Source organism: Equus quagga, chromosome 8 (genome assembly GCF_021613505.1).
Source record: "Equus quagga isolate Etosha38 chromosome 8, UCLA_HA_Equagga_1.0, whole genome shotgun sequence".
Classification (NCBI taxonomy): Eukaryota; Metazoa; Chordata; class Mammalia; order Perissodactyla; family Equidae; genus Equus; species Equus quagga.
The window spans coordinates 7973319-7997574 of NC_060274.1; the positions used below are offsets into that span (position 1 = coordinate 7973319).

Here is a 24256-nt window from a genome sequence, read left to right on the forward strand (position 1 = left end):
TTTTTTGCTGAGGAAGATTCACCCTGAGCTAACATCCATTGCCAATCTTCCTCTTTTTTTTTTTGCTTGAGAATGATTAGCCCTGAACTAACTTCTATGCCAATCTTCCTCTATTTTGTGTGTGGGTCACTGCCACAGCATGGATGATGAGTGGCGCAGGTCCACACTTGGGATTCAAACCTGCCAACCCAGGCCACCAAGGTGGAGTGCACCAAACTTAACCATTAGGCCATGGGGCCAGCCCTGACTGGGATTTTGATTAAAATTAAGTATGTATTTTATTTCTCCCATTACTTTGTAGGCATTTTGAGAGAACAGCCAAATTGCCTTTATCTTTCTATCTTAAAACACTGATATCTATTCTATATCTGCACTGTCCAATAAGGTACCCATTAGCTACATGTGGCTGCTTAAATTTAAGTTAATTAAAATTAAGTAAAAGAAAAAATTCTGTTCCTTATGAGCCACATTTCAGGTGCTCCATAGCCGCATGTGGCTAGTGGCTAACATACTGGACCACGCAGTTAAAGGACATCTCCATCATCACAGGAAGTTCTGTTGGATGCTTCTGATCTGGACATAAGGGTCAATAAGTATTTGTTGAATAGGAGCAATAAGAATCAATTGGCCCACAACCTTTAGCTTTTGTAAAACATACTGACTTCAACTCTTTTTGAAAAGGTAATTATTTAGGTTTATTCATCTAAAATGTCATAGTTATTTTTTATTGCACTCAGGAATGGATATACCAGGGAATACGTATATCATGGAATATTAGGGGAAATCCACTACATATTGAGTCACCAAAATACGTCATTATGAAATTTGTACGCTTTGTAAAGCTCAAAAAGGATCAGTTTGTTTGGGAATACTGCAATAAATGTTGAACTAAAACTTTAAAAAAATCAACTGAAAATTTGGCAAGTGAATTTGATACATGTGCTCAGGCCTAAGGAAAAAAGTTAAGAATTGTATTTTCTTTTCTGTTTTTTAGCAAATGTGTAAGAATGTTGGAAAGACTTTCATTCTTACCTAATTTGGCAGGAGCAGCTATTTTTTACCTTAGCATATGAATGTAGTAAAAACTACAAGAGCCCTTCCATTATTATATGGCCTAAAATTAGACCAAGACTCTAAAATTAGACCCTGACATTCATTTAGATTGGCCAATATTCATAATTATCTCTCTCTGACGCATTCTCTTGCTAGTTGATTACAGTTTGGACTTCCCAGAGGAAATTTTGCGTTTTTTGGGAAAATATTACAGATACTATTTCCTTTTGAAATAGATGCTCTGTCTATCCTTGAAGCATCTAAGATCTTAGACTTAAAGTCGTCTCTGGAGAAGCTGGTAGCCATGATGAAAAAAGGCCAAATAGGACTGAAATATTCGAGAGTTGAATTTTGATAAGGTGGGAAAACTTAGTTAAGCTTAAGAGACTTCTAGAGTTCGTATTTACTCTCCTAACGTACACAAGAGCAAGTCCTTCAACATCTTCCCGCCCAGCACTTGTAGTTTTTGTGCCTTCGTAGCAAGTGCAAGGTGAAGTGCATGACAACTGCTGGAAACCTTCTCATCACAAATGGTCTAGCCCAGGAATGGGAAATGGGTTTGTTCTGAGGTCCCATCCCTATCATTTGGCAGGAGCCTTCTAGAGCACAGTGTTGAGGATAACTTGGAGGTTAGGTGAAAAACAGACCACAATTGCTTAGGAATGTCTGAGGGAGCAAGGGGGGAACAGTATGAGTGAAAAGACTGATCATCCGTCTATTGGTCAGTGCAGCCTGGGAAGTGCCAAACTGCCATAATACTCCTTATGGGTCTCCAAAACTCTTAGAACATTTCTTACTTTGGGGATTGAATGTCTCGATGAAGAGGCCACTGCACTATTAATTGCTAAAATATTGCCCAGAGGTTTCTGCTATTGGACCTCGTTATGGATGAAATTGTCATTTAGTGAGGTGCCTTCAGTTGTTAGTGGCCGCCCTGGGCAGAGCATTCAAGGGAGAGCCACTGTGTCTGAATCTCAGTGCCATCGTACATAAATCACATGAATGCGATCTTCAAATGGCAGAAATTCTCAGGGGAGATTGTAATTTAAGTCACCTCTCCATTAATTGAACTTAAAAACTGAGGAATAGCACATTCATTGAAAATTATGTTCTAGAGACATCGTTATTGAAGTGGAGCAATGCTCAGAACACATTTCTATGAAAGAAATAGGTTACAAAGACTGCTTTCGATATCAATGCTTCCCAACTCATCTGGGGTGAAGCAGACATGTTTACTTGTCTGTCTGTCTGTCTGTCTGTTTCCTATCTGTTGCAAACCAATATGCGGGCTTACCTGGCGTGAATAGTTTGAAGCTCACAACACATACAACCCCAAGGTGATTTCAACAACATGGGAACTGCTCTATATCCTGGTCAAGGGACCTGTCCACCAGTCACAAACTCGGATGTCCTGGTGATGTCAGATTGGTATAAAAGTTTCTAAATGCTTACTCCCCATTTCTGCACTTAGCTGATTGCAGACTGGGAACAACAATTCAAAGGCCAGTTCTAACAGTGTGTCCTATGCAATCCCGTTTTTTGTAAAATAACATACATGTGTCTCCATAAGAATTCTTTATGGTACCCTGGACACAGGGAGATGCTGTAACACTGCAGGTGCTCAACAAGTATTGTAGAATGAATGGCATTTCCAGTCTATACATACCTGAACGGTGGTCCATGTTAGCAAAGTAACACCAAGGGGGTTTGAGCGCTTAGCGGATTTAATGGGTTAAAGGCTTTCTGTTTGTAGAGGTATCCTCAGAAGCCAGAGGCTCCCTCTTAAGCTAAATGCTCTATCAAGGGCGGGCAGACCCCTCATCCCATTCACATCATCTAATTCAAAATCCCTTCCCAGGTTCTCTTTCATTCCCACTTCACACCTGACGTTTAGGGGCTCTATTAACACTCATGGAAGGTTTGTAGGTTACTTTCCTTTTGGAATTAATTTTTGTTTGTACTTTTTAAATGACAAATGTCTATTTTCCCAATCTATATTAGAGTCAAAGAGTAATTTCTAGTTCTGGTTGGGCCAATAAATAATTTCTTTCTAAAAGTACAATACAATTAAGATCGTCAGACCGTTTCCTGGCTATAAAATGCAGTGAGTTCAATTTCTTTTTTCCTTCAAATACAAAGACAAAACATATAAATTACATAATCCAGGTCATTGTCAGTGCAGTTGGTCCATGCATATTAACACAGGTTTTCTAATGCAGGTTGTAGAATGCTGGGGGATGAAATAGTTTTGCGAGATTTTAAAGCTATTCTTGAATAAGAGAAAAGGAGAAAGCTATCTGACAAATTCAAAACAAAACCTTTTTAAAGTGTGGCCCAAAGGAGTATGATAAGGAAAACAAGAATATCTCCTAGGAAATTTTGGTATAAATAACAGTGCTATATGACTGCTAGAGAGGAATATATACAAATATTTCCGTTTTAATTTTTTTGTATCTTTTTATTGAATTAATTGTATCTAGATGATTTTACCATTTATCTTGAGTAACAGAAATTGGAAAGCTATGTTCGAGACACCACTATAAATGCTAAGAGAAAAGGCCAAGCAGAAGAGAAGATGCTTATAGATAAGGACCTAGGATGAGCAGCAAGATGGGGAGAAGTTAATAAATCTTTGCTTCATTTTCATATTAAGATGTCTTAGACTCTGGAATCCAGAATGGGACATGTTTACTCTTCTTAAAAACAGATTAGAGTGCTCTGTGTTTCTCATTTCTGCCTCTGAGCCCACTGAGACAGTGGGTGTCTCTCTCACATCATGGGAGAAAGCCAGTCACCTGTCTCAGGTCAACCAAACACTTCAGTAAGTGAAGTGTGACAACCACATCTAAGCACATGACGTGATCTCCTCAAGAGGTATCCTCAGAAGCCAGAGGCTCCCTCTTAAGCTAAATGCTCTATCAAGGGCGGGCAGACCCCTCATCCCATTCACATCATCTAATTCAAAATCCCTTCCCAGGTTCTCTTTCATTCCCACTTCACACCTGACGTTTAGGGGCTCTATTAACACTCATGGAAGGAGACTCCATACCCGGGACTCTGCTGTGTACATTCCATATCGTATTTCTTTAAATCCTCAGACCCACGCTAAGAAGGTACTATCATCCTTTTACAGATGGGGAAACTGAGGCTTGGAAAGCTTAACATCATCCGTCCAAAGGCCACCCAAGTTGAAGCCGCTCTTGGGGAATTCAGACCATTTCTGCTGTTCAGGGCCACGTGAGGGTCCCCAGATTCCTCAACAGTGATGCTGCCTTCACACCTTCTTTTGTACTTTTCCCACCACTTCTGGGTGAGTACTAAACATTTTCTATTTTTACTTTAGCTCTAGGGTTTGTTTTTTGCTTTTGTCTTGTTTATTTCTTTTTAATAAAACCATCTTCCACTTTCTATAATGACCTCTATGCAATACTTTTGACATGTGGCTATCATAGGGTTTTTTTTTGTGATTTTTTTCTTTCTTTCTTTTTTTTTTTTTTGAGGAGGATTAGCCCTGAGCTAACATCTGCTGCCAATCCTCCTCTTTTTTCTGAGGAAGACTGACCCTGAGCTAACATCCATGCCCATCTCCCTTTACTTTATATGTGGGACGCCTACCACAGCATGGGTTGCCAGGCGGTGCCATGTCCACACCCAGGATCAGAACCAGCAAACCCCAGGCCGCCAAAGTAGAATGTGCAAACTTAACCGCTGTGCCACCGGGCCAAGCTGGGTTGTTTTTTAACTGAAAGAAATTTTAGAAGGCATGTAGTCTAATTTCCTTATCTTGCAATCAAGTAATTAAGGACCAAAGAGACCAAGTGACTCAACTTACACGACATCACTCAGTTTATAGCACCCGGGTCCTGGGAGCCAGGCCCACCCATGGTTATGAAATGCTGACTCTGATTAATTTTTAAAGTTGTCATTTCCTAGATTATTCTTTGGGCTACACATATAGTGTATTCTAGGAATTTAAAAGAAAATCTTTGCATTTTAATATCGAAATTAAAGTAATTTGTAGGGATGCAAAACCTGCTCAGTCTTCGCTCAACATTGTCAGCTAAATTTTTTTGTATAAAGAATGGAAGATTCTGTTGTAAAAATAAAGATGTTTAGCATTTGTAACACTGGAAAAATAAAATGATCAAATCACTCCAAAACATTATATTTGTTTAGGAAATGAAAGGATCACTGGGGCCAGCCTGGTGACATAGTGGTTAAGTTCGAATGTTCCACTGCGGTGGCCCAGGGTTTGTGGGTTCAGATCCCAGGCATGGACCCACACACCGCTCATCAGCCATGCTGTGGTGGCATCCCACATACAAAACAGAGGAAGATTCATGCAGATATTAGCTTAGGGCATGTCTTCCTCAAGCAAAAAGAGGAAGATTGGCAATAGTTGTTGCTCAGGGCCAATCTTCCTCACCAAAAAAAGAAAAAAAAGATCATTGGTCCAATCTGAGTAAGTGCTCTTCCTGAGGTAAGAGTGTCATGTCAACATCAGTTTCCTGGTTTTGATGATATACCATGATTATGTAAGCTATGGTTATTGGGAAAATTGGGTGAGGGTACATAGAAACTCTCTAGACTATTTTTGCCACTTTTTATGAGTCTTAAACCATTCCAAAATAAAAAGTTATTTTAAAAAATGTACTGATATATTGCTATGACAACCAGGCCTGAAAAGTTTGTGCCAAAAATGACCGTGCTGCTGAGCTCTTCCTTTCAAGGGCACGGCAGTTCGGCGCTCCAAATCAAGCCCCACCTCCCTGGCTGCCTTCCATTCTCAGCCTCACAGTGCCACCCTGGCTCTTGGAACCAGCTTCAGAACTCAGGGGGCTAAACAGAATGGTACAGGCTGGCCTGAGATTCTCTGGGGGAATGTGTCTATGGGGAAATGCTCCTGTGTTCCAGAGACCCGGTTTCCTAGTGTACTCTGGGAGCCCTGCCCATTTGTAACTTGGTGGTTGTCTGTGTGCTCCATGTCTTGAGCATGACCTTGGGTTTACCATAGAGGACAAGGGAAACTGAAGCCACAAGCTTTGAATTTCTTCTGCTTTGAAATAAGCATTCATCTTTAGATGGGCAAAAAAAGTTTTTACTAATAGAGTGATCGATCGTATTTCTCCAAGCCAAAGTCTTCTAGGAAGGCTGTGATCCCCCCCTAAAAAAGGTATTTGTGCTTCTTCTACTCTTTTACTGTTTTAATATTGATGTTAATTCGTGATCTTACTGCAAAAGACTTTCTGTCTTTGCTTAATAAATACAGTCACACATGGTGTATAGGATTGTGGGTGCATACCCTGAGACACATCTAAAGACACAGCAGAACAGTTTGTATTGATAACCTGGCTCTCCTGGACATCACCAGCTTGTGCTCACAAAGGCAGCCACTTCAAGATGACTGTGTGGATCTCTGCAGCTGACAGTGCGCCCTCCACTCTCTCGGGAAGTCCTAGCCCTCGCAGCGTTCTCATACTCAAGCATTTCTGGGAAGCCCCAGGGGCTGTCCTTTATGTGGACCCCATACGCCATTTTGACAGTTTTCTCCACTTCTCCTTGTACCTTCTGGGAATCTCTGAGACAACGGTGGGTGGGGGCTCCTGTGTACTGTGGAATGGCATCTCGTTCACGGGTTCAGTTCTCAAGTCAGAGCACACGGAGAAAAGAATATAGAGTCAAAATCTTACTTGAAGGTATTCTCGGCGGTCCAGAACTACAACAGGTCATGGTTTCTCTGGGCAGGGACCAGATGAAGGGACAGGCATGAACCGAGGGACGTCTCGTTTGAAACTGTAGCATGAGAACAGCAACGTGTACACGTGGGAGGCTTGTGAGTGCCCGGGAAGAGCAGATTCTCGTCACTAGTTCCCACTCACTACGGGCCTCTGTTCTTTCCTTGAATGGGAATTGGGGGCACCAGAGGTGGCCTCCCTTCGAGCCTCAAATCTCCAGTTTATCCCTCAGGTCTGCAGGTGTCAGACTCCCAAATACAGCCCAAAGCGCACAGACAAATTATGGTGGTCACCTACTTGGCCAGCCAGTACACACTTGAATCTCAGGTCCAGAGAAGCCAGTTCCCTTGTCATGTGCCAAGGCTCTCCTGCCCACGGGCTCTTCCGTCACCCGTTCCCCTATTGTCTAACCCCTCTCAAGCTCAGCCCGCTTTTCCAGTTACTCAAGTATCCTCATCAACTCTCCCTCAAACCGTTGCCAATTCCTACTTTTAACTTAGGCCTGCTCTCATATCTGAAATGTTCTCTCTTATCCCTGTCTTCTGCCTACACCACATCTGATACATATGTACACAGTTATATCAGTATTCATATCTACACCATGTTTTTTATGACAACATAGCCAGCTATTGTCGCCAGGTGGTTGCCTCACTTCTGGAAGCAGTTAAGCCACTACTTAACTACTTCAACTTCTGGAAGTCGCTCCGGAATCCCACCTGTGTCCCTTGCCCCCGTTGAGCCTCAGTTTCCTCGTTAGTAAAATGGGGATAAATCACAGTATTAAACCCACAGGATTATTGGGAGAAATAAATGAAACACTGTAAGTGGATCACTTCGCATAGTGTTGCACAGAAACAAGGGTTCAATCAATGTTAACTCTTTCTCGAAATTCTTTCCACTTCAAGTTACACTGAGTCCCACCCACCCCAGCCCTCTTTCCTAAACTGATTTCTCTTCACTCTTAAATCTTTATGCCCATGTCGCACCACTTTGCACTCAATAACACATCACTTATCAGGAGGGACTTTTTTTTAACTGTGTCGTACAGGTTATTATTGTCTTCTCAATCTTCTTACTGACAACCAGACTGCATTCTGTATTTGTCTTGTATTTCCCAACATAATGCCGGACACTTTATGAGATATGCTACAAATAATCCATCCATCGGCTCTCTGTATCATTTTAAGGGAAACGCAATGACTCATTTGATTAGCAGTTTAGAATATTCATATTTCTTGAACCTCTCCTATTTTTTTTATGCTTTGATCTAATAATACCCTCCCCCATACACAAGTGGGAAAAATAAATTAGGTCCTCTGTGTTTTCCAGAAACCATTTCTTTCCTGTTCTTCCAAGAGTGAGAAAGCCATGATCTCACATTATCAAAATGGGCCCAGACGCCTGACGCAGTTGCTAATTATTGCTCCGCTGACGTTTTCTGATGCGCTTCTGACCTGCCTGTCATGAGTTGGGGATGCCAACACAACAAGTTTACAAAGGAAACTTGGCGGGCAACAGGGGATTTATGCCTTATTGACCTTGTAGATATTATATAGACACGATCTAAAAGATCCTCAGTTTGTGTGGTTGGCAGACATTTGTTCAATGGAGTGTGTTTTCTACGCCAGATACGGTGATAGGCAAATCCATTTTTATAAAGATCTTTCCACTTGGATATTTTACGACCGTGAAATCTCCATTAGAGAACATCAAACAACTTTTGGCAGATATGATGTTTGAGGCTATTAGCATAATCCTCACTCACTTGTGAAATGACGCAAATACCCCGGAAATCATGATTCGAAGGAGGATTTTTCAGATGGCAAGCCGCTTCTTCATAGTATTAATTAATCCAAATATTTAGGAAATTTGGCTTGAAGAAAAATGTGAAATTGAGCTTTTAAATACCAGCTTGGCAATAGGATGTGAGGTTCGTATTATCCTTTCGAGAAAGGCGATGCTAATGAACAGGGGTTGCTGACGCTGCATGAATGAACAGCTGAGACGTGCTTCCTACTCACGCTTCTGTCCTTTCTGCTTCATATTGTGGAGAGTCCAAATGATTGCAAGATTAAGGAAAGATCCTTTAACACTAGACAAGCTCACAAGTAGAAATCAACTAGACTGATGGATTATTTAAATGATGAAGGGCCTTTTAACTTGTAAACAAGAAGTGAGGATTTTGGTCTAGGTTAGATGTATAGATACACCTTAAGTTTCTAGCTCTGAAATCTCAAATTTGAGAATATGAACTATTCAGATGTGAAGCTCACATCCAGAGCATGTTGGAAATAATGTTGTCTCTTCTCAGAGCATGTTGGAAAATAGTACTTCCCTTTCCTTAAGGAGCCTGAGGTGAAGCCCCACAGGAAGCAAGACTTGACCTTAACCTACTTACATTTCAATTAATAAATCAAAATTATAACTTTTTTTTTTTTTGGTAAGGAAGATTGGCCCTAAGCTAACATCTGTGCTAGTCTTCCTCTATTTTTTTGTATGTGGGTCACTGCATGGCTTGATGAGCAGTGCATAGGGCCACACCTGGGATCTGAACCCACGAACCCCAGGCCATCAAAGTGAAGCACGTGAACTTAACCACTATGCCACCAGGCCAGCCCCCAAAATAATAACTTTTATATATCTCATTTAATTTAACCTCAAACAGTTAGGTGGGACAAAAAGTTTTCTACCCCAAAAAATGTAACCTTCGTAAGATAAATGGAATCTTTTAGATAGGCATAAATTTTTCTCAATAGAGGAAAAATCATTAATTTCTAAAACACGTCATCAAGTCAAAATACATTTCTTATTTGGAAAACAGATACTGTAAAAACTATCATATGACATCTTGTTTTCAGAAGATGGCACCAAAAGTCACTGCTTAGCAATCAAATAGGAATCAAGCGTCACGTCTTACCAGAGTAAACCCGCCGCGTTAGTAAATTGAAAGACTATCCCAGGCCAGCTAGAAGAGATTTTAAAACTTGAAGGTGCAGAGGCCAGCCTCGTGGCCGAGTAGTTAAGTTTGTGCTCTCTGCTTCAGTGGCCCGGGGCTCACAGGTTTGGATCCTGGGCGCAGACCTACACACTGCTCATCAGGCCATGCTGTGGTGGTGTTCCACACAGAAGAACTAGAAAGACCTACAACCAGGATATACAACTATGTACTGGGGCTTTGGGGAGGGAAAAAAAAAAAGGAAGATTGACAACAGATGTTAGCTCAGGGCCAATCTTCCTCAGAAACAAAACAAAACAAAACTTCAAGGTGTGGCTTGAAGGAAAAAAAGGTTCAAATAAGTTTAGGAAGGCTTGGCAACCAAATTAAACTTTTTTCCAGTAAATCTTCTCAGAGCCCTTAAGGTGCTTTTTTTATTTCCAAGAGGGGAAGGTGAAATACACTGTTTTTAAACCTTGCAATCCTTCTGTCACAAAACATCTTAAAGGCCTGGCATTTCCTGGTGGCATACTTTGGGAAACACAGTATGTTTTATGAGGTCTGTGACGGTATCCTGTGAGTAAATGAGAGGAGTGTGGCCTGGCAAGTGATCAGATGAAAATATGATTTTATGGCTGCGTAGAGAACTGCACCCAAAAAGTGTGATGAGCGATCAGTTCCACACAATTGCATTTAGCCCTGTCTTCTTCAGTGCCATTCATTCATTTCTTTATTCAGTCATGGAGTTCCTGCCATGGGGCCAGGTGCTAGAGGCACAGAGATTAATCCAACGCTCTCCTTGCTTTGAAAGAGCTTCCTCTCTAGGGTAGAAGAGGCAGTGAGATGTATGAATCCGATGGGAGGTGCCAGGCTGGAACACTGGGGCGGTAAAGGAGACGGGTGTCGCGTCTGTCTGCGAGTCAGACGACGCCTTGAGTTGGGTCTGCGCGATAGGGTTAGGGGCATTCCAGACTGAGGAGGATGATGGACAAAGATAAAGGCAAGGAAGCCACATGTCACGTTTGGAAGGCCTGCAAAGTGTTCCTACAGCTGGGACTCAGAGTGAAAAGAATTTCTTTGAAAGAGGAGGTTGCTTAATTGAGGGAAGATGTCTTAAGGATATGAGACTAGAGGTAAGGTGACCATTTAGGAGCTGATCTTGGGGATCCAGGGGGGAGAAACGGGCAGCTCCACTAGGAAGTGACAGTGGGGTTGAAAGAGAGTGAATGGTGTGAGGGACGTTGAGGAGAGAGTAGGACGGCAGTGGGTGGGGAGCGGGGAGAAGGCGGAATCTAAGGTGACCCCCTGGGATCTGACTTGGGTGACTGGGAGAGAGGATGAGGGTGCCACTCAAAAGGCGAAAAGGAGGAAGAGACTGGGAGGAAGGAGGAAAATCCATTTGAGGCATGTTGAACTTTAAGTACCCAAGGGCCATCCAGACAGAGCCATTTGATCAGCAATTACTTGGGTCTATGAGAAAGCCATCTGGACAGTCGTAAGAATTTTGGAAAATGTTTGCTTGTATCTCCAATTTCTTTTTCATTAGAATTTAAGCTTGCTTAGGTCTCTGTCCTCAAAAGAAGAAAAGAAGGGAAGGAGATAGGAAGGAATGAAGAGGAGAATAAAAAGAAAGAAAAGAAAGGAGGAAAGAGGAGAAAGGTCACACTTCTTACAATGACATTTCTCCTCTGGGCATGACCCACCCCTTTCTCAGTCACAGTTGCCTTCTCCCTTCTTTATTGCTCTAGATGGCAAATGGCTGCTGCCTGGCGTCAACATGGTCAAGAATATAGAATATAGGACTTCCATCCCCAAAAGTGTGGCATGACAGATTGCCCTTGCATGTCTGAGCCCAGGTTTCTCCAGTACCTAGTGAAAAGCTCCTTAATTTCTGTCTTTGATAGGCACAGCTGCCTAGCCCCCAAAGAATTAAAATTGCCTCCCCAAATCCATCTTTGAAATGAGTTCTAAATGGAAGTGGGAAAGAGGGAGAGAAAACTGGATGGCAATGACTCCTCTAGCTTCTACTCTTTTTCTAAAGAACCTTAAAAGCCTTCCCAACACCAAAAATACCCAGAGTTTTCTGGGTATCTTGCAAGCCCACGAATGCTGGCCACATGCTATGCTGCTTGCCTCAGATATGGATGCTGGTGGGACCTTCTCGAGTGAAATTAGGAGCAGTTATAGATCACCAGCATAGCTATTCCTGGATAAAAAGCGGCCCAGATGATTTCAGTGCTGCTTTCATCAATCTTTCAATTCCCCATTATTCTCCATCTTTACAGATTGGTGGTCCAAGCCCGGATCAGGCATGGATGCACCCAGGCGCTGTCAAAGGTGGCTTTATGAGATGCAGGCCCTCAGGCATAAGTACAACCAGGGGCTCCATGACCCTGGGAACCTTCCATGAACTCTTGAGCTCATTACGAGTTGTTCTTTCTTGGGACAGGCACCTGTACCCAGAGCAGGGAGAGAAGGCAGAGTGGCCGACTCCGTGACTGTACTGCCACCTCTGTCCTCCTTCACTCTCCCTGAACTTCTGCCTCGAAAATGGGCTTTATCATGAATTATTTTATTTCAAAACATTTAATTAAAATAATACATGCATATATAAATTGTTAAATGATACACAAGGGAATTTGCAAAAGCAGCATCTCTCCTATGACCCTTCCACATCCCTGGGGCCGCTTCCCAGAGCTGACCATTTTCTAGTGATTTCCATCTTCGGTCCTCCTGGAAGTTGCCACGGTAACGTGGAACTATAAGCCTATGCTTCTATTTCTTGAGTAGCAACTCTTAACACTATCTATTGACTCCTCTGCAAAAGACAAGCACTTCTTTCTCATCTATCTCTAAATATTTTATGACTACAGAATAATTTTTAGTCCTTCCCTATTTAAATAAAGCTATTAATCTCTCAGGGCTGGCCCCAAGGCCGAGTGTTTAAAGTTCTGCACGTAAAGAAAGAACACTCAGGATGAACTCAGCTTGCCAGTAGCTATTAAGGAACCTCTTCCTTTCAGATTTTTAAAACTTTTCCCTATGTCTGAGACGGAATGTCTACCCACATGGCTAGGATGTGGCTTAGTCATTGTGGTTTGAGCAATAAGAGAAATATGACTGATAAGACTGTTAGTGAGCCCCAGTGTACGTGTTTTCCTCTTCTTCCTGGCACATTACTAGCTACATTCCCAGCCTCCTTCCCACTGAGCAAGACCCCTAGGTCACGTCTAGAGATGCTGTGTGGCTGAGCAGGGACAGAGGCCTGAGTTCCCCAGTTCTAGACCAAGCTGTCTTCTAAAGAGCGGCTCTGGCGGCCCGGGTTTGCAGGTTCGGATCCCAGGAGCAGACCTACTCCACTCATTGGCCATGCTGTGGAAGCATCCTACCTACAAAATAGAGGAAAACTGGCACAGATGTTGGCTCAGAGCTAACCTTCCTTGAGCAAAAAAAAAAAGAAAGGAAGATTGGCAATGGATGTTAGCTCAGGGTGAATCTTCCTGACCAAAAGGAAAAGTTATTAATCTCTATTTCCTGTTCTAGAAACCTTGGACAGTAACACAGAAGAATATTCAACCATGGCGTTCCTCCACCCCTGATCTTCCACCCTTTTTATCTCCTTCTGTCAAAAAGGACGGGACCTCCAATGTGCAAGATGAAATGGATGACTCCTAAGTGGTGTAACAAGTGTCACTGACTCTCAGGTGTCCCCCCTCACAAGTCCATTGTCAACTGAGTCTTTCAGCGGGCTGCTAGCATTTGAAAATGATGACGGCTCTCTCATTCTGTCATTAGTTCTTGTTATTTTGCTGTTCACTTATGCATCAGTCTGCTTTGAGGGACAGGTACAAATTAAAAGATCAGAAAGCATTTAGCCTTCTCCCGAACAGAACCGAAAGTCAGAGAAAAAGAAGGAGTGGAGAGTGTAGGCTAAAATGTAAAGAAGACCCAAATCCTATTACGGTGTGTGTCAGTTTCTTGTGGCTGCTATAACAAATTAGCACAAAATGTGTGGCTCAAAACAACAGAAATCTATTCTCATGGCTTTGGAGACCAGAAATCCAAAAATCAAGGTGTCAGTGAGGCCATGCTCCCTGCTGAGTCTCTAATGGAGAATCCATTCCTTACCTCTTCCATCTTCTGGGGGCTGCAGGTGTTTCTTGGCTGTGGCTGCATCCTTCTCTTCTCTCTCTGCCTCCATCTTCACATGGCCCTCTCCTCCTCTCCCTGTGTGTCTCTCCTATGTGTGTCACTTATAAAGACACTTGTCTTTGGATTTAGGGCCCACCCAGATAATCCAGGATGATCATACCTCGAGATCCTTACCCTAATTACATCTGCCAAAGACCTTTTTTCTAAATAAGATCACATTCACACCTTCCAGGGGTTAGGGCATAGACATATCTTTTGGGGGGCCACCATTTGACCCACTACACTACACCTGGAAAAATATGTTCTGATATGGAAATGAGAGAAGAGTCCTTTTTCCCCCTTTGTCCTCTAAAACCAGGACAGAGAAGACAGCAAACGCCTGGAGTCTCTTGCCCAAACCAGGACAAGAACTTGTATCCTCTTTCTCCCTTTCCAGCCCCACGAAAATCAACAAATCGTTTTCTCCTGATATCCTTTCCGGTTCCATGTAGGTCTGCATTTCTCATCTCTCACTGGGAATATAATTCCCAAAATACCCTGAGAAAGGTTGTTTTTGTGATATTGCCAATCTGCGTGCGAGGAGGGTTAATTACGAATTCCATAATGGGAGACTCCCAACCCCATGTGGTGAATTTACCAGAAGCAGGATGATCCTGACCTTCAGTTAAGGATATCAGTTACTTTATCGATTGAAAAAAATCTCATTAATGCGCACACGCAGGCTGTATTCACATGAAGAAGTCCCAGGGATGGACTGGAATGCTTGATCTGAAGTTGTTTTTCCTTTTCTTTTTCTGTTTGTTTGCTTTACAAGCAAGAGATTTGAACCAGATGATAGAGAGGGCTGTGTCAGGCATGGGAATGGAATTGGATTCCCAAGATGGTGTGGACGTACCCTAGAAGGTAGTTACGTTAGTTTTCTATCGCTGCAGTAATAAATACCACAAAGATATTGACTTAAAACAAGACCCATTTATTAGGTCACAGTGTCGATGGCTCAAGTGGGTTCTCTCCTTTGGGTCTCATGACCCCAAGCCTGGACTCTTCTCTGGAGAATCCACATCTAGGCTCATTTGGGTTGTTGGCCAAATTCAGTTCCGTAGGATTGTAGTACTGTGGTCCTCATTTCTTTGCTGGCTGTCAGTCTAGAATTGTTCTCAGCTTCTGGAGGCCACCCACATTCCTTAGCTTGTGGCCCACTCCATCTTCAAAGCCAGAAATGGTGCACTGAATCCTTCTCCTGCTTGGGCTCTCTTCCTTCCACTTCTGCCTTCTGCTGCTTTTAAAGGGCTCATGTGATTACACTGGCCCCACTCAGATAATGCAGGATAATCTTAGCTAAAAGTCAGGTGACTTATAACCTTAACTGCACCTGCAAGGTCCTTTCACAGCAGTATCTAGATTAGTGTTTGGTTGAATGGCTGGAGGATGGGAAGCCTGGGAGGATATCTTTAGAATTCTGCCGACCGTAGCAATGCTGAACCTGTGACCTCTTAGTGTCCCAGCACAGCGACCTTCCAGCTTAATCACAGCAGCTGGGGGTTTTCTTTTGATTTGCTGTTACTGTTGTGGTTTGGTTGCAAGGAATTAAAATTAGGTACACATAATAAAACTGTTGGCTACAAATTGCAGATTATTATTGGTGAAAAGTAATAGAAACCAAATCAGAGATTATTGGTTCCCAGTAATAGATTTTTTTGGTTTGTTTATAATAATAGAAACGCACTTAAATAAGCTGGAGCTGCACCGAGACTTTATCAGAAGAAAGAGGAGCAGCTCGTGGAGCATAAGGGATCACAGGCGAGATTGGAACGGGACGCTGTAAAGCCTGGAACTGGACTCTGTAAGGACTGGAACTGGATGCTGTAAAGGCTTGAACTGGACGCTATAAAGCCTGGAACTGGACTCTCTAAAGCTATCAGCAACCGAAGCATCTACTCGTTCTGTCTCTTACTGCGAGATGTAGAGTTTCTGCTGATTATCGTGAGTCTGCTCCCTCTTCTCTCACTTTCTGTAGCTCTGCTTAGTTCACTTTATCCACATGGCAGAAGTGTCCACCTCATCTATAAGGCCTACCAGACCAAGAACTCAAGGAAAGCTTGATCGGCCTGAGTTCTAATTTCATATTCACAGAAAAGAGTATCTGCAAAGCTTTCGTCAGGCATCCACATCTGGTCCAGTTAGCTGTGGTCACGCGGGCGGGGCACATGGCCTGTTGGCCGCCCAGCAAGGCTGACTCTCAGAGACACAGCTGCAGGCAGGCAAGGTTGGAAAGGCCTCCGCTACTCCTAGTTTTCTAGGAAATATTGTGTTTCAGGATTAATCAAGGGGAATTCCTTGGGCTTGGAATTTGATGGCCTATTAAATACCACAAAATTCTTACTTGATTTTCTGATTATGTTTTTATCTTGATGGCCATCTTTTTATAAATTTTCTTAAAATATGTTTGTAATTGAACCCGATCCTTCTACTCTGTTTTGAAGAAAGCAGAGTATAGTCTTTATTCTTATCATAGATATTGTCTCCAGGAACTTTCCCATATTTCTGGGTATAGACAATATAAGTTGATATCCTTGTGGGTAATGTGGACCTTTTATTCATGGGCAACTTTTGCAAAGAGGCTCCAAAGGTGAGAAATGCAAGTGGAAGGGAAAATTCAGCTGAAAGAATGGAGGATGGAGAATTCATGAGGACCAAAGTCAGAAGGATACGAAGAATGTAAAATCTGCAAGTGTATTTAGCCAAGCCACATGGAGGGAATTGTTTTAACCACTGAACTTTGATCAGATTCCCCAAAACAGGCATTTCTCCTCACTTTCTTTCTTTCCTTCTCTTTATGTCCCTCTCTCCTCTGATTTTCTTGAAGTGTTAAAAGAATGTTGCTAGTTCCTTTCTTAACTTCTTTACGGAGCTAATTACAAAAACAGAAATAAGAGGAAAGTACACTTTGACCATTTGTTAAAAAAAAAATTATGGTTTATACAAATAGCTGGAGTTTTCCAGATATGGAATAGACCTTTCCAGTGCCTTGGTGAATCCATTTGCAGAAAGATTCGAGGAAAGCTCTAAATACAGTCAGTGCCAGTTCTTGCAGGAGGTGTGGGAGTTTGTTTCTCTACATCTCCAACAAGGGTGGGTGCCTTCGGGAAGTTGCCTCAATAATGAGATTTGAGCACACTTTCTGATGGACTTTATTCCCCCGATAGGGCATGAGTTTGATAGACGTCTTCTCTATCACATGTTGTTTCCCTTCCAAGAAAGCATGAGTTATCTGGACTTTTTTCCCCTAAATTACATGGAAAGATAGAAAAGAGGGAGGGAGGAAGCAGAGAGGGAAAAGAGAGTATTTTAAAAGCTAAAACCAACATCAAACCTTACTAAGGCAGAGGTTGATTGTTAAATAAAATAACGCCATTAATGGGTAGTCAGAGTGGTTCTAAACAGAGCAACACATGTGAATTTTGCACGTCTCTAAACCACATTTAATAGTGCTTGTAGACAAAAAATACAATCACAAGTCAAGTCTATGCTAAAGAAAGCATTAAAGATCATTAGGATACATTTAATATTAAAAGACTTTGCTTCTGTCTTAAAAATGTTCTGTGACTTTGTCTTTTCTACAATTCTGTTGGAACGTTTCTCCACTCACTCTGGTCATTCCAATTGCATGAACCTATTCTCTATTTCCTATACAAAGCTGCTGTCCTTTTGACAATTTCATTGTTGTATACAATGATAACACAAAAGTAGGTTTTTTCCCATAATTTCAGCGTTGCCAATTATCTGGATCATCCAAACAGTGCCGACACATTTTGTTCCGACTCTAATTTGACAGAGGACATAGCCAAAGGGAAAGATTTATCTCATTCTACGCTCAAACCCTTCCCTGTTTTGCGTGAACAGCTGATTATAGAGATCAGGAATTTCATTCTATTGACTAATAACCAAACAGAATTCCCTGTGCTAAGTGCTGTGGCTGCATCTTGCCTAAAGACCTGGGGGAAAAGTCTGTCCTCCTTGTAACATTTTCTGATGAGCACCCCAGCTGGACGGCATCTGTGAAGGGTTCTCTAAGGCATATTTCCACTAGTCAGATGCTATGCATCTTGTTTATGGGAAAATAAAACTTGATTCCCATTTTTGGAGTCAACTAAATGGATTCTTACTAAGTCTCCATTTGGGAGAAGGAGGCCATCCCTTAAAATATCTATATCTGGAATCTCGTATTCAAAGAATATTTAATTATTTGGAAATAGTCATAATATAAATGTTTGGTTAAAAAGTATCAGTATGCTAAGCTGTAGCCGTAGTTTAATCTCAAAAACATCTCTTACTGGATCCTGAAAATGCTTTATTTGGAAGCAAAGGTGTTTATTTCATAATTCCTCCTATGCCTTAAATGTAAATCTCAGAGAAATAGAGCTTATCAGCTGATCACACTGGATGCTGGCAGATGGTGTCCTTTCCTGAGCACACATTGTGATAACAGGATGACAGTATGAAGTCTGAGTGTCTGGAGGTGGGAGGGAAAAGACAGAGGGAGGGGAATTGTCTCTCGAAGGGCAGCTGTTGGGGCTGAAAGCCATTACTCACTTCAAAGGTGCTGAGAACTCAGCCTGAACTGGGAGGTAATTGGCCTTAGCAATGGGAAATACTGGTAGAATCAGGCTCTCATAACTTCCAAAATCTTTATCTTTTTCTTTAAACTGAAGACAGCCAATCTTAGATTGCATTCTACCCTCCCAACTCTTACTTTATTTAACGTGAACGGGCTCAATTCCCCTATTAGAAGGAGAGTCAGTTCAGACTAGATCCCAAACTGGACTGGGCTCAACATCTACTTATGAAATAAGATGAAACCACGCATTTGAAAATAAAATATGCCGTATGATGAATATATAAACTTTTAATATATAAACTTACATCCTTAAGAGTTTTGAAAATTTTTTTGTTTCACTCCTTGAGAAATCCTAGTTACATATTCAAACTGAGGCTTATTCATAATTGGAAATGTTTTACATTTTTAGCCAGCTTTAAATGTAAATTAAATAAATTTGAAATAGTTTTAGCTAAATGTATTTATTCACTTACATTCAAAATTTTTATCCATAATAGCCAATGTCTGAGTAAGAGAGTAGATTAAATTATTCCTTTAGTTATCAGACAATAAATATTTTTTGAGAGCTTAATATGTAGACACGAGGACAGAATGACAAGAAAAAAAAGAAAGCAGTTGCCCTCTACCCTCAGAGAACCTCAGACCAGTGGGAAATAGACAATGATCACATGCAAAAAAGTGAAAAATTACACTGAGGTAAGCTCTGAAGAAAGGACTAAAATGCCACGAGGCTGCGTCATAACCTCTTATTTGGGAAGGAAGGTGTCAAGGTCAGTAACAAAAGCATTCTTCCGGCTGGCCGGTCCCCGTCAGCACTCTTTGCTCCCGTCATCCACCTGGAGAAGGGCCAAGGTGTGTGCGACTGCCTGGAAGATATGGGAGTGCGGCGGGAGGAGGGCCAGTCCAGCGCCCACGTGGTTGGGAAGACGATTTAGTCGTCCTTACTTTAGCCCAGAGGCCACGCCATCACAGCATTTTGGAAATTCAGGATTGGATTCTCTGCACTCTGCACCGCTCTCTGCACTTGCCCGGAGCGCACAGACAACTCTCAGAAGGATGCCTTAATTCTGGATTTGGGGGAACCTGCCCCCTCCTTCCCCCAGCCGTTCAGATCATTAAATCACTTCATTTTCTCCCCCTCCCCAAGGTCTCCTCTCTTTTGGTGTGTGGGCTTCTGCGCGGGTTGACATTTGTTCATTCTCCTTGAGGCTCTTCTGCTGCAAGAGGGAAGGGGGCAAGTTCAGACCCCAAGGCTGAGATGAGAGAAGGAAAGGGCCCTTTCAGGGGCTCCACCTCCAGGTGGGATGTGTCGAAACCAGTGGGATTCCCAGCACTGTGGAGTCAGCCTGCTGGCACATCTCCTGTACCTCCCTGGGTGCAAAGATTGTCAATCTCCTTTCTGGCATGGAGTTACAAAAAGCCCCTCCTATTGTTATTCTAAACTTACAAGGTGCCAGGCTCCAGAAAGAAGGGAGGGCGGATGGAAAACTCATCTTTCTACAGGTGTAACAGTGAAACTGACCCAAGCAGATGGGGTGGGAAAGGATCAGGAAGGAAATGCCATTTGAGCTGAGAACTGAGACAGTGGGATGAGCAGAGAGGAGAATGCTCCATGTGGAGGGGAAGCCGGTGCAATGAGTCTCCAGCAGGAAGGTTCACGGGCTGGGAAGGAGCTGAAAGAAGCCGGTGAGGGTGGACTCTAAAGTGTGGGGAGCATTCATGGTTCAGGATGAGACTGAAGAGGCAGGCAGGGGCTACAGGGACCATGCAAGGCTTTGTAGCCCACGTTAAGGATTTTGGTGTTTTCTTGAAGAGCAATGGAAAACCATCAAATGCTTTTAACTGGGGGCATAAGAAGATCCAATTTTCATTTGGAAAAGACAACAGTAGCTTCTATGTCCTGAATAGATTGGAGAGGGTCAATAACGGAAGGAGGAAAAATAATTAATTAGGATGCTATTCCAGGAGTCCTGATAAGACAGGTGGTCACTTTAATTGGGTAGCTTAAGGGATGACCACCAGTCTCTTTGGGGGAGGACTGGGGATAATCATTATCATGTATGTTTGCTGTGAGGTTGCAGAATCCTTCCTCCTGGGGACCCAACCACTTTTCAATAGATGAGTTTCAGGTCAAAATAATGGCTCCTCCAAACTCTCCCTTATCCAACCTTATGTTTTGGCCTGTTTGTCCAAAATAGCACCCTCAGAATCCAGTCCTGTGTGTCCTCTTCCTGCTCCTACTTATACAATGCTCCTTTGGGGTAATGCCTTTCCTCCCTTACCAAGATCAGTGCATCCCTGGCTGGGTTGGGTTGCAACTTAACCTTGGCTATAGGCCTGGTGATGGGAGGGAAGATGGGTGCGGATCCCAAGAGGCCACCAGTTGTCTTGTGAGGCATTGTTTACAAGTAAGAGGAAGGGGTGAGCTACTTCTGTAGGCTCAGAGGAATCCAGAGGAATCCAGATTCAAGACGTGGGGGAGCTTGACATCTGCAAAAACAGTGGAGCAAAAACCTCTGAAACGCCATCCATCCATGAAAACAATGAGAGAAACTGGCAAAAACTATCAGAGCCAATTTCTCAGAACTCTGGAAACTAACCAAAAGCTTGCGGTAACCAGGGGAACACTTATTGAAGAAAAACAGTTGAATCTCCGTAATTTTCTTACGGAGATTCAAAAAAGCAAGTTTTGTGGCTTTTTAACTTACCCAAATCCCATCCATTGTGCCCCAGCTCAGTGATAACCTAGCAGACTCCATCCTGTTTTGCTGGTGCCAGTCCAGAGGGAACAGAACAGACTTCATTCACAAGGAATTGTAATTATTTGTTTTGATTGGTCTGGTGGATCCCTGGAAGACCAACTCAAAAGGCTTGCCCCTGTGTTGCCTGACTTGGAATTCCCCCAGAGCTAAAACCACTATCTGGGAGCATTTGTCAAAAACAATTACAAGCAGATGTAAATAAAAAAATAAATAAGAGCTAATAAACGAGCTCAGAAAAGTTGTAGGCTACAAGATCAATATGCAATTGTCAATGGTATTTCTGTACACTAACAATGAACAATCCAAAAATGAAGTTAGAAAAACAATTCCATTTACATCAGCAGCAAAACAAATGAAATACTTAGGAAGAAATTTAATCAAGGAAGGGCAAGACTTGTGCATTCAAGACTGCAAAATATTATGCAAAGATATTAAAGGAGACCTAAATAAGTGGAAAGTCTTCTCTTTTCACGGATTAGAAGACTGGATATTGTTAAGATGGCAATATTCCCCAAATTGATCCACAGATTCCATTCAATCCTTTTCAAAATTCCAATGTTGTCTTTGCAGAAATGGACAAGATGATCATGAAATTCATATGGAAATGCAAGAGACCCCAGATAGCCAAAAGGATCTGGAAAAAAACAAACAATGTAGGAGGACTCAAACTTCCTAGTTTCAAAACATACTACAAAGTTACAGTTTTCAAAGCAGCATGGTACTGGCGTAGAAATAAATGTATAAACCAGTGGAATAGAATCGAAAGTCCAGAAGTTAGCCCATACATCTATGGTCAATTGAATTTTCTCAAGGTGCCAAGACCATTCAATGGAGAAAGGAACAGTCTTTCACCAAATGGTTCTGGAACAACTGAATATCCACATGCAAAAGAATAAATTTGGATTTTTACTTCATACCATATACAAAAAAATTAACCTAAAATGAATCAGACACCTAAATATTAGAGCTAAAACTGTAAAATTGTTAGAAGGAACCATAGGTGTAAATCTTAGTGACTGACACGTGCTACAACATGCATAGACCTATAAAACATTATGCTACGTGTCAGAAGCCAAGCACAAAACACTACATTTTGTGAGATTCCATTCACGTGCAATATCCGGAATAGGCAGATTTATAGAGATGGAAAGTAGAGTCGGTGGTTTCCGGGGCATGAGAAGAAGAGGGAACTGGGAGGTATGTGGTTTCTTTTGAGGATGTTGGCAATGTTCCAGAATTAGGCAGTGGTGATGGTTGCACAACATTTGGAATATACTAAAAACATACTATACTAAATATACTAAAAGCTGCAGACTTTAAAGTCATTACGATGGTGAATTTTATCTCAAACAAATTAGAAAAACATATTTGGAGGAACAATGACCCTGTTGTCCTCATTCTGTGAGTCCTGGTCATATTCTTTCCTATAAGGGCCCTGACTCGGGCATTACAGACCTGCCTTGGTTGGCATCTGACCCTCTTTGGGGCTCGGCTCCTCTGACAATTAAGTCTGGGCCCCATCCTCAGCTTCGTCTTCCTTCCTGCTGCAGGAAATGAGAGCGTCTTTGTGTGCTACTAAGGGGGCCTTCACCTGCTTGTTAATCGTTCTTAGGCTGTATTTCTCTCTTAAACAGCTCATCTATCACATCAGCTATGTTGCATCACGTCTCTTCTCCTGTTAAACATCCCAGTGCACCACTGCAGAAAATTTAACCCGTTAGACTACTGTCTTGCACCGGGAGCTGTCTCCACCTACTACTGATGATGGGGTCCTCATCACCAGCGGGACAAGTGGGTGTGCCAGCCCCCAAACTCCATTGTTTCACCTGCTGTCTCAGCACATTCCTGCTCCTAACTCTTGCAGACTGGGTGCCTTGGAAAAGTCTCTGAGATGGGGATTCAGCAAGTACAGTGTTTGTTCGGGAGTGCCCTGGAGAGCCATGCCTGAGGAAGGGAGAGAAAGCAGCAGAATGGGACAAAGAGAGAAACTGAGCTGCGCTTTAGGTCCAATAAGAGCGCCGGAAGACCCCACTGAGACCCCTGGAACTACACTGATCCTTAGTGTGGTCCTGAGTTGGGCCAAAATGGCCAGACCTTTATACTTTTCAATCGATCAGTCATTTCACGTGCACTGCTCAAGGAAGGGATGAGCAAGACAGCTCTCTGCAGCTAACATGACCCCGGAAGGGTCTGACGGTGGAAGGCTGTCTGCCAGCAGCATTCCCAGCAGCTGGGGCAATGAGTCTTGCCTTGAAGGCATCTAGGAGCAGCAACTCAGTGTTCATCACTTCTTCACTGGCTCTTCAGCTAATCTATTTTCATTATTCTTCTAGGTCTTCTCATAGGGATTAAATATGAATCCTTAGTTTATCACAGTCTACTCAGAGTTAACATTATATCACTTCTCAGAAAATATAATAACCTTGTAACAATATATTTCCATTTATCACCATCCTTAGTTCTATTGTTGTCATGTATATTACTTGACTTACTTTATAAACCCCCAATACAGAGTTAAAGTGTTATGTCTTTTAAAGAAATTAAGAGAATAAAAAAACTATGTAATCTTTTGTATTTGCCTACATATTTACTATTCCTGGTGCTCACTCTTTTTTTTTTTCTTTCTTTCTTTCCTTCTCTCTCTCTCTCTTTCTCTCTCTGTCTCTTTCTCTCTTTCTTTCTCTTCCTTTCTTTCTTGCTCTTTCTCTCTCTCTTTCGTTCCCTTTCTTTTTCTTTCTTTCTTTCTTTCTTTCCTTCCTTCCTTCCTCCCTCCCTCCCTCCCTCTTCTCTCTTTCTTTCTTTCTTATCTAAATTTTCTTTTGGAGTCAATTCTCTTCAGCCTCAAGAACTTCTTTTATTTCTAATAATGTGGATCTGTTGGTAACAGATTCAGTTTTCAGATATCTGAAGAGGTCTTCACCTTTGTATTTGAAGGGTATGTTTGCTGAGTATAGAATTCTGAGTCACCTCAATTTAAAAATCTTAAGTAAGTAAATAAGAA

General features: G+C 42.2%; 1 long non-coding RNA gene across 2 annotated transcripts in view; it reads left to right on the top strand.

Annotated features, from left to right (window-relative positions):
* Positions 1-23912, top strand: part of LOC124243735 (uncharacterized) — a 27852-nt gene extending 3940 nt beyond the window's left edge. The window contains exons 2-4 of one of the 2 annotated variants that reach the window (XR_006889765.1): positions 4187-4363; positions 15594-15858; positions 22890-23912. This is a non-coding gene — a long non-coding RNA (uncharacterized LOC124243735). Of the gene's footprint in view, positions 1-4186; positions 4364-15593; positions 17472-22889 lie in introns of those variants that run through there. The other variant, XR_006889764.1, reaches the window with a different exon arrangement.
* The last annotated feature ends 344 nt before the right edge of the window (positions 23913-24256 follow it).